Source organism: Clytia hemisphaerica, unplaced genomic scaffold (assembly GCF_902728285.1).
Source record: "Clytia hemisphaerica strain Z4C2 unplaced genomic scaffold, Clytia hemisphaerica genome assembly, whole genome shotgun sequence".
Lineage (NCBI taxonomy): Eukaryota > Metazoa > Cnidaria > Hydrozoa > Leptothecata > Clytiidae > Clytia > Clytia hemisphaerica.
The window spans coordinates 166684-177772 of record NW_027104547.1 but is presented as its reverse complement, the minus strand read 5'-3'; positions in this window follow the sequence as shown (position 1 = coordinate 177772).

The window sequence follows — 11089 nt, the reverse complement described above, 5'->3', positions numbered from 1 at the left end:
GGCAAACACACATAATCAACTTACCATAAAAACTCTTTCACAAGCTCTAAAGACTTTCAAAACTACTAAAAACTACATCAAAACATCAGCCACATGTATTTAGACTTCCAGCCAACAGCCATTTTGTTTCGAAATGAATATATGTTTTCATTTTCATTTGTTTTCCTTTTTTCTGCAGAGTCAGCGTTTTTCATAAATTATGCGCGCCCATCGAAATTATCAAAATGCGCGCGAAAGTACTGCTAAGTAATATGCCAAAAGCTGGCCAATCAGGCAGAACCTGCATTGCAGGGAAAAATGTCCCTGCAGGCGAGTTACCTGCGCCAAGCGTTAAACAAGCAGCAAAAATATCATAAACTAGACTGTGAAAAAAGTTTAACGCTTGGATTTCCAGGCTACATTTTAACTAGTGCGTGGTATCAAATCAAAGCTGAATGCTTCTGCTATTCAGCCATATAATTTGTTTTTCCAAAACTTATCCTGCTCAAACGTATGAGTCAGTTTTCTATGGTATGGTAAGACAAATTTTTTCATTAACTTTTTTTAAATTTTTTGATTTGTATCTGACGTCATTTGACGTTCGAACTGCCTTTTGATTGGTCTTTTTTTCTCAAAAATGGCTGAAAATGTAAACAAACTAACTGAATCTCAGCTTACAGAAATTTTTTATGCAAAAAAAATTCCAGATTTTTGCTCCAACAAAGTAATATACAATGATTTGTCCCAGCTTATTTATTTTGTGGATAAATCTGCTCTAAATTCCCAATCTCTTGCTACTGCCTTGACACTTTTGTGTCCTCCCGAGACAAATGTTTCTAGCAAAATAGGAAAGCCCTCAAATTTTCATAGGAAAATGAAAACTTTCATTTCAAAGAAGCAAAACTTCTCCAAACTTAATCAACCTGTAGAAATTTTGTATCATGTGTTGCCAGTTTCAAATTTTATTATTGGACCTCTCTGCGAGGAAATTTTTCTAAGAAAAGAAAATCTCAATGAATCTGCTTTGCAAATTTTTTTTCAAGAAAGTGGGAAAAACTTGTTGTTAACTAATGGCATAGTTTTGGAAATCTTTAAGTCTTTATCTCCTATGCCTCACGCTATCGAAAAATTTCTTGAAATGCTGTGTCCGTTAATTACTAATCGTGACGTGTCAGTTCGGGCTTTGCGTTTGAAAATCGATTCTCTAACTGCTGAAGTTTCCAAATTGAGGCAAGAAAAAAAAGACATTTTTTTAAGAAATGAATTTATACTTTCTTCAAATCCAAAGAAAAAATCTGAAAATTATGTTCAAAATCAAAGTCAACTCAAAGAATCAATAGACATTTCTACTCTTTTAAAAATGGTTCAAGAACTTGAAGAAAACACTTTCTATCTCATCGAGTCTTTAAGAGAAGAAAGCCAAGACAAGGCTAAGTTAGAAATTGAATTAAGAGAAATCAAGAAAGAGCATAATTCTCTATCTAGAGATCTCCAAAAAGTCATCTCTCTGCCCTCATTGGAACCTCGCAATGTTAATAAAAGAGTGAATCGTCAAAAAGATAACAATCGTGTCCTTAACCAAAAATTAAAACAATGCGATGAAGACATTGCAAGGCTTGAAGAAGATAAAGAAGATCTTGACTCAAAACTCAAAAAAGCCCTTAAAAGTAATTCAAGATCTAGAAAATCTTTGTGTGTTTGGAAAAAAAAGCAAGAGCTTCATTGGAACAAGAGAATGCTAAAGAAGAAACAGTTTTTCAATCTTATGTGAAAGACTTAATTAAAAGACCAAATTGCATATTTAGAAGATGAAAAACTTAAACTAGAGGAAAAAATTAACTCCTTCCTCAAAGATCACGAGGTTCAAGTTTTCCAAGAGGGTAATTATTCTGGTGAGATTAGGCAAGTCTATGAAGACCTGTTATGTTATGGGCTAGGATCAAGAAATATAGAACCTGTCATTCGAACTGTTTTGACAAAACTAGCAGGAATGAATGCAGGCAGGCTTCCCAAAGCCTCTTTTGCCAAATATATGCTTCTTGAAGCAAGAACACTCGCACAGCTCCAAATAGCTGATGAATTATCTGGGGATGGAATTGACGTTCTTGTGGCGAGTAACAATACTCTCCACAGTGACGGTACCAGTAAACAAAGGAGGTCATATCAGACATATGACATTTGTACCAAGAGTGGGAAAATTTAGTTCTGGGTCTCCGGGAAAGTGCCACAAGTGATGCAAAAACACAGCTAGATGTGTTTTGGAAGTTTTGAATGACATAGGTCAACTCAATAATAATTCAAATTTTGTGAACCAAACAATTGTTTCAATAAAGAATTTGATGTCTGATCGATGTAATACTCAGAAGTGTTTCAATAATATCTTTATTACCTTGCGTGAAACAATCTTACCCTAAGTTGAAGAACTTTGGGAAAGTCTAACTGAAGAAGAAAGAGCTAATCTCGCAAAAGTCAACGAGTTTTTCTGTGGGCTTCATTTTTAAGTAGCCTTGGCAGACCAGGCAGATTCGTCTTTAAAAATGTGGGAAAATTTGTGTTTTCCTGATGGGAAAGTTGGCTCAAAACAATTTTCTAATTTTCAAAAAACATCGGGGAGAGTGGCACCACAAGGACTGTGAGAACTTCATGTAAACTAGTTCAATCCACCCAAGGGTGTGAAAAAAGTGGGAAAATGTTAAGTTTTCCACTTGGCTGAAAGAAGAGAAAAATATAGATTGTGTTCCTCTATATCCATTTCTAGGAAACAGATTTAATATTCTCTTTCTTAATGGAGGTGGGCTCTTTAAAATTTATGATCATCTGATTGCTTTCCTTGAAAGCTTAGATAAAGACAATGAAAATCTGCTTGTTCTTGCTGTTAAACGTGATCTCAATGTTCGTAATTTCAAAGTAGGATGTAGAGCACTAGGATTGATCAACAAGCTAATCACAGGGCCTCTCTGGCGTAAAATGGTAGAAGAAAAATCTGCTATTTCAATGTCTGAACATTATCAGCACATGTACATGTGTTTCAAAAAGTGGGCTAATAATCCTGATGATTTTATATTAGGGAAAGATTCCTTATTTGATGATCTTCTCCATAAAGATGATATTTTTGAAGCTTTGATTGAACCTAATGAAACAGACTTTGATTTATTGAAACAGCTCCTCAATATTATATTTGGAGCCTTTGTTATGATTAGTGAACGTATGCTCTATGATCACCTTCATGGCGCTTACAAATCTCCTTCTGCCAAGTTGGTCGAGGAGGCAAAAAACGTTCCAACAACTAATGCTTCCGCAGAGTGCGATTTTGGGAAGTTGGACCGACTTATGAAGTCCAAGCCCAAAGCGCTTGACCTTGTCTATGAGGGTATCATAATGTATACTACTAATCATACCAAAGAATGGAGGGATAAATTGAGCCCTGCTAGATTAGCTGAAGTTATGGAAATAGCTAGACTTTCCAAAAGGAAACAGAAGGCTGATTTTTTCGAACGTAAAAATAACATTCATGAAAAACGAGCCGGAAATCTGAAGATCATGGCGGATGATAAAGCCCGAAAGGAACTTAAACTTATTGCGGACAAAGAAAATCTCACTATTTCTATTCAGCAATATGGTGGCTTATGGATAGACAAAGAACAACTAGACACTGCTTTAAAAAAATTAGAGACTGATAAACTGAAACGAGAGGCCTTAAAGTGTCAGCTGCAATTTAGAAAAAAAGTTATAAATAGCAATGCTGAAAAGTCTCTATTTTACATGACTGTTGATTCAAAAAACAAACCAGTAGAGGAAGTTCGGGAGAATTTGATTGAAGTGATTGAAAATTCCTGATCTTACAGAAAAATCTGAAGAAAAAGATTTCAGTACTCCTGTTGTCCTAGATGATGATTTAGTGCAACAAGAGAAAAAATAATTTCTTGAGCTAGCAAAAGAAACAAAAGAAGCACAATGTAAGAAAAGTTCCAAAAAAGATTCACTCAAAGGGGGAAAAGAGTCTAGCTCCCAGACTTCTCAAAATCAAAAACAAACACTGAAACGTAAAAAAGTGGTTCTAATAAGTCAAAATCTAATAAACCATCTTCCAAAAAGAGGAAAACAAATTTGTTTAAGGCAAATTGTGTCCCCATTGTTTCTTCTCCAACAGATTTATTAGGAAAACTTGTCGAACATCTAACCCAGCGCTCTATACCTGATCAAAATAAAATGGAATGGCATAAAGGCCTTGTTCATTCCATAAAAGGGGGCTCAAAAAAGTCGCCTAAGTTTCTCATACAATATTTTTCCAAAGACGATGAAGGTTCTGATACATCTGTGTGCCATTTGTATGATGATTTCCAAAATGATGAATTAAAATTGATCCAAGTCACACCTGAAGACTTTAATAATGCTGATAAGGTGAAATGTCTTTACGCAGATGAAGACAGCGGTCTTGAAATATGGTGGAAGGGTCGGGTTGATGGTATCGTTGAAGAAAGCGAACCAAACAACCCAGTATTTTATGTATATTATAAAGACACCAAGACAGACACTTATGTGTGTTTCGATGAACCTTTGATTGAAAACTACCTAAAAGGACAAGTAAAACTTTTAGACATTCCTGATATGTAGGGAAACCCAAAAACAATCTCTCAGTCGAATTTGAGTCAACTCATAAAATTTTCTTCTTTTTTGTAGCAAAAGTCACATTTACCAAATCTATACCATCAATCAATTTAGGAGTTCTGTAACAGCATGAATTTTGTAATAGCTGAGTTTGCTTTTTTGACAATTTCAGTATTGAAAGGTGAAATTTTGTTTCATTATTATTGTGCATGTTTTAAATATAGCAACATGATATAAAAGGACCATCAATATTACTATGGAAGTGATGGACTCGAGGTCCGCGTGGTGGGGCGGTATCTCACACTGTATTCTTTGTTTTTACAAAGATAAATGCCAATTTTTAGCCTACAATTTTTCCCTAAATTATTGGATGTCAAGCAAATTCTTATAAAAAACAACCATTTGAAGAGCCTGAAGCATTGCTGGTAGAGATTGATTTAAACTATTTTGATGTTGAACTTTTGCTTGGAGAGATCAGTTTCTTGTTCAAAAATGTTCTAAAAATTAATTAAAATGATATACATAAAAGCTGTTTACAGGTCTTTCCACAGATTTTCTTACTAAAAATAGTCGTTTCTAGATAACCCTCGAAAATTGCATTTTATTGTCTACGTGAATCATGTCTTGAATGTGTGTCAATTCTCCAGTCAAGACAGGAGAGTATTTTGTCTTTCATTTAACATGTTATTTTTATATTTTCAGTGTAACATAAAATGTCAATATCAGCTAATTTCAGTATACTTGACGAGCTGTCGAACCAGCCACCACCGCCACAGTCACCTGCATCACCAGCTTCGACTGTTGCATACGTAAGGTTTTGCTATATTTAAGTATAAAAGTTTAAGTATAAACTCAGTCATTATTAAGTTTGTTAAAGAGGTTATAGGTTGAGTTAACTAGGTAATTATTAACAGTTTAACTGCTTTGTTCTTAATCTAGATACACTTAGTTTGATAAGTTTTCTCTATTTGTGAACCAGCTATTTCAAAGTCTAGGATTTTTTCTCAGGGTGATGCAGTTGAGAGTGAGAATGAAGGTGTCACCGCGGAGACGGTGATAGACATAGACTATAACTTAAACGAGTCAGTTGAGGAACAGCATAATGAGGATGAGCTAGTAGTACTACCACCTACCCCTCAGCCACAGCCTCCAGCCCCCCAACAGCTTCCAGCCCCTCCAGCCCCCCAACAGCTTCCAGCCCCTCCAGCCCCTCAACAGCTTCCAGCCCCTCCAGCCCCCCAACGTGGGCGTGGGCGTGGGCGTGGACGTGGACGTGGACGTGGACATCCATATGGTCGGGGAGGTAATTGGAATCAACGCAGAGGTAATGTGAATCAACGTGGAGGTAATGTGAATCAACGTGGAGGTAATGTGAATCAACGCAGAGGTAATATGAATCAACGTGGAGGTAATGTGAATCAACGTGGAGGTAATGTGAATCAACGTGGAGGTAATGTGAACCAACGTGCGAATCGAAATGGTAATTTCAATGGCCAGCTTGTGAACTCGTTTATGTATCTGCTGGAAACACTGAACAACTTCAATTAACTTTCTTGTTTGTGGAAAAACCTGGAAAAACCTGTTTATATCGTTATTTGTTTTTCGTTATTTTATTGCTTTTACTTTTTGTACCATATTTTCACTTATTTTGCAACATCCTGTTACAAACATTACACGATCGTGATCTCTCTCTCTCTCTCTCTCTTGCTATGTTTTGTTTGAAATGCCAACACAACTCAGCTGCAATTTCAACCCTCAACTAAGCATGAATTAGCAAAAGTTTAAATTACTTTTGATGTCTCTTTTGGATTGACAAATGAAAAAATCAACTTTTTGAACAATCTTAAACATGTAGTGTGTTCTGTCGATTGCCTTTCTGGTTGTGTTGATTGACTTTCAGTTGTCCCTATGGAAGAAATAGACATACTTGTGTATTATTTCTCTAGAACATTTTCGGACAGACAGGAAATTCAAAACCTTTACAATTGCAAATTTACATTATACCAATCATAATCAATACCAACTTTTTCTTATAATTGACAGACTATTGATATTTTACTTTCCCCTTTATCTTGACAGGAAAACTAAAATAATAATTGGCAAGACAATTGGAAAAAAGTGGTTATCAAGTTGACATGGAAGGATTGCAAAGTTTTTTTGACGAGAATGTGTAATTTACAGACCGGTCTGTAAAATACCGCCAGACATTCCGAAAATTTTGAAATTTCAGATTTTGACTTATTTCATGAATCCCAGCTTGTGTGCAAAATTTCAGGTAAATCGGACCACAGAATCCGCTTTTTTTTACCAGTATGTGTAATTTACAGACCGTTCTGTAAAATACCGCCAGACATTCCGAAAATTTTGAAATTTCAGATTTTGACTTGTTTCATGAATCCCAGCTTGTGTGCAAAATTTCAGGTAAATCGGACCATGGGATCACCTTTTTTTGACCAAATAATTACTTTGGTCTTTGAATTAGCTGGTGGGTCTGTAAAATACACATGTTCCAGAGAATAATTTTTTTTTTCTTTCAAAACTTGGAAGCTTACATGTCCAACTCTCCTGAAAATTTCAGAACATTTGAATAAGCCGTTGAAAAGATATTAAATTTTGAATCTGAAAAAGTGATTTTTTCACTGTTTTTGGTGCCGTCAGCTCTTACCCATTTAGCCTAGGCCATTTGTTACCGAAAGAGCTGTTTTCTGCTCCAGAAAAAATATGATATCTCTGGAACCCCTTATCCGTTTAAGCTCAATGACCCCTCATTTTTTTTCTTTTTTTGCACTCTTTCAGATAAACCAATTTTCAAAGTGATTTGACGAGTTTGAAATTTTGGCCTGGCCACCCTACTCTTATTTCTAAAAAGTTCTCTAACTTTTTCTATTTGTACTTTTGAAAATAAATGCTAGAATACCAAACGAATACATTTATGAAATCTGGTTTGAGAAAAAAAAAATCAGAGGAGTAAAATCAAACAAAATGCTTATAACGACACGAAATTTTTCGAGGTTGAAGTTTAAAAAATTCTGGTGTCAATATTCAATATCTTATACATAGCATGTTTTTGCATCTTTCTCGAGATTTAAAACGTCATAACGTCATATAATTAGTAATAAACCAGCTGCGCTGGAAGGTCGCCTGATAGCTTAAAGAGCTTAAAAGTAAAAGATGAAAAGCTTAATAGTGTAACACGTGATTTGCTAATGTGTAGAATCGTTAAAAAGCAACGTGCTTTTGATTCGCGTTGATGTCAAAATAGCTGAAGTTGATTTTAAGTTAATGTTAGAAAAGATAAAACGAGATTGGAATCAACCTGAAAAATATTCTTCAGAAACAAATATGTAATATAATATTATTTCTGTCATCCCTAAAATCTTAAAGGTTTTCATAAAGTTATCAATTTTCACAACTAACATTAGGGATAAAGGTGAAAATACCCTAAATTTGTTCTGAAGAGATTAAAAAAACAGTTCGAGTTAAGGACACATTCAAGTTATAGGGCTCGAGTTTGAAGACTTAATCATATCATGTTTAACTTATATCAATGAATGTTTCTTGTTTGTATAGTATACAATAAAAAATTGCTGCTAGAAAGTTTCAATAAATTATTATAGTAAATCTATATAATAATACAGTTGGAGTAATCTTAAACAAAAGTAAAAATTTTGGAGGGAATTTAATGTAGCTGCTGGCATGGGGAAGAAAACAATAATAATCTAAATTTGGCGGTGGAGGGCAGTAAAAGTTAAATTTGGATGATTTTGGCCCAATCCACCAAATTAAATTTCCGCTAAATTTACCATCAACTGCTCTAACTTGGGACTATCTGACAAAACACTATTGACTATGGGACGGCAATTCCGCCACCATTTCACCAAACCTCCAAAGTCATTTGATTTGAGTTAATGAACGACGTATTAAAAAATACACGATTTCTCTTTTCCACCGAGTAGCCTTTTAAATCGAAATATGAAAAAAATCTGTAGTGGAACACGTGCGAATGTCTGGAACGAAGAAGACCATATTAGTGGCCAAACGATGGAGAGTTTGACGTCACTCGCGCTGCAAGTTACACAATCGTTAATTGTTAATCCCATCGGGTGATGGGCGGTTAGCCGGCGGGAATTCTCTAATTATCCAATCGGCGTCCTGTCATTTTGAATGAAAACAAAAAAGTTAAAAAGGGTGCGTCCAGAATCTCTTTGACAACAAATTTGTTTTGATACTTCCACACCAAGTTTATCAACCACACTTTCTGTCACGATAACTTTCACTGATCATCAAATTCCCTCTGAAAAAACTTTTTCGGCCATCCGCCAAATTAAATTCCCGTCAAAATTTCTTCTTTTAATGTAGCTGCAATGTCACGTTGTGTAATTAAAAGTCCAGCAAATATCTTTTGATAAATCCATGTTTCAATGGATGCAACAGAAACAACAACAATAATCAAAAGGGCCATTATGGCTGGCCGCATGTAGCAAAATTCAATACTTTTTTATTTTTATTCAATATCCATATTTATATTCAATTTTCTATATTCATGTTCAATTATTTCATATTTCCATTCAATAATTATTGCGAATAAAAAAAATATTGCCAATAAAAAAATATTGCCAATAAAAAAAATTATTGCCAATAAAAAAGATATTGCCAATAAAAAAAATATTGTCAATAAAAAAATATTGCCAATAAAAAAAATATTGCCAATAAAAAAATTATTGCCAATAATTTTTTTCTCATTCAATAAGTTTTTAGCAAACGTTGAATGTATTTTGTCTCTTCAAAAAAATCACGTGACAACATTTTTTACACCGGTCACGTGATATAATTCGTGATTCTTTCGCACGAAAAATAAACATGTGAGTTTCTTGCAAAGCAAAACTTGAGAAGAGGACTGAAGGAGGTTGGCTGGTTGGCTGTCGGGCTGTTGGTAAACTTGCTTGATAACCTTCCTCACAAGTACACCCTTACAATGCACTTCTAGAACCTCATAAAACCTACCCTAGGCGGCACATGCCGTAGGTCGGACCATAATGATGAAGTGCCCCAGGGTTATAAGGTAGTGAAATCAACCTCAATGTGTGCACCAAATGACGACGGATTGAATCTGGCGGTTTCATTCTTTTCCAGTAGCACATATTTCAAATTAATAGTCGATTTTACCTTCAATCCGTCGGTTGTGTGAAAACCATGCGGACCGAGCAATGAAATGAGGTAGAAAATTCGCTTTGGCGCATTTTATTACGCTTTATCTAGCGCGCTGTGTGCTTTTCAATCATTGTTGTATGGCTGAGGTTCCAAGTAAACAATCACGAATTCCTTAAGTGATCACGTGATATATCTATTGTGGAGACCTTCATTCAACCTTTACTGAAAACTTATTGAATGAGAAAATTTATTGGCAATAATTTTTTACTGCCAATACTTTTTTATTGGCAATATTTTTTTATTGGCAATACTTTTTTTATTGGCAATATCTTTTTTTATTGGCAATATTTTTTTATTGGCAATACTTTTTTTATTGGCAATATCTTTTTTTATTGGCAATATTTTTTTTATTGGCAAATATTTTTTTTATTGGCAAATACTTTTTTATTGACAATAATTATTGAATGAAAATATGAAATAATTGAATATGAATATTGAAAATTGAATATAAATATAGAAAATTGAATATAAATATGGATATTGAATAAAAATAAAAAAGTATTGAATTTTGCTACATGCGGCCAGCCATAGGCCATTCCAGAGAAAGGATACATAACGTCACTCCCATTTTTGACTAGATGCCAGTAGTAACCTACATAGAGACAGTTGTTCAGCCGGGCATACACTCCAATAATTGCAATTGACAACTGGACAGCCGACAGTTGTATGTTTGTTCAAGAAATTTTAAGTCAATACTCGCAATGGTTACACAAAATTACTCGTCTTGGAATGGTGAATCATCAATCAGATCTTGCTTTAGCGTTTATGTGATAAATGTTCTCTTGCTTCACTTCATCTGCTAAAATTGTAGCTAAAGAAATTCATGGTATAACTTGATCTGGCAATTAATACATTGGTTAGGTTGCCATATGCAGTGAGTGATCGTGGTTGGTACTACTATCAACTGTTATCATAGATTTCGAGTAATTGAAACAATAATAAACTTCTTCTTATCTATCTTATTTTTCTTTTCAACACAAACTGACAAACACATCCATCTTCCAAATCTTTAACCTCAAAAGCGATTCTAGTGAAAGGAGGTTTGTTTTCAACAACATCACGAGTGTGGCAGTTTGAATGGAATAATATCAATGAAGAACCATAAATTTCAATTTCAATTTTGAAGAATCATTATTGTAGTTGTAGATTTAAAATCTACATCAAGAATTATCTGCTGCTTGCATTTTTTGTAGTAGAAACTTTCGACAATTTTCACGAGGCTTTTAATTATCTCCGTTATTTAGATTTCATTAAACAAGTACGCTAACTACTACGGAGCTAATTAGAATCT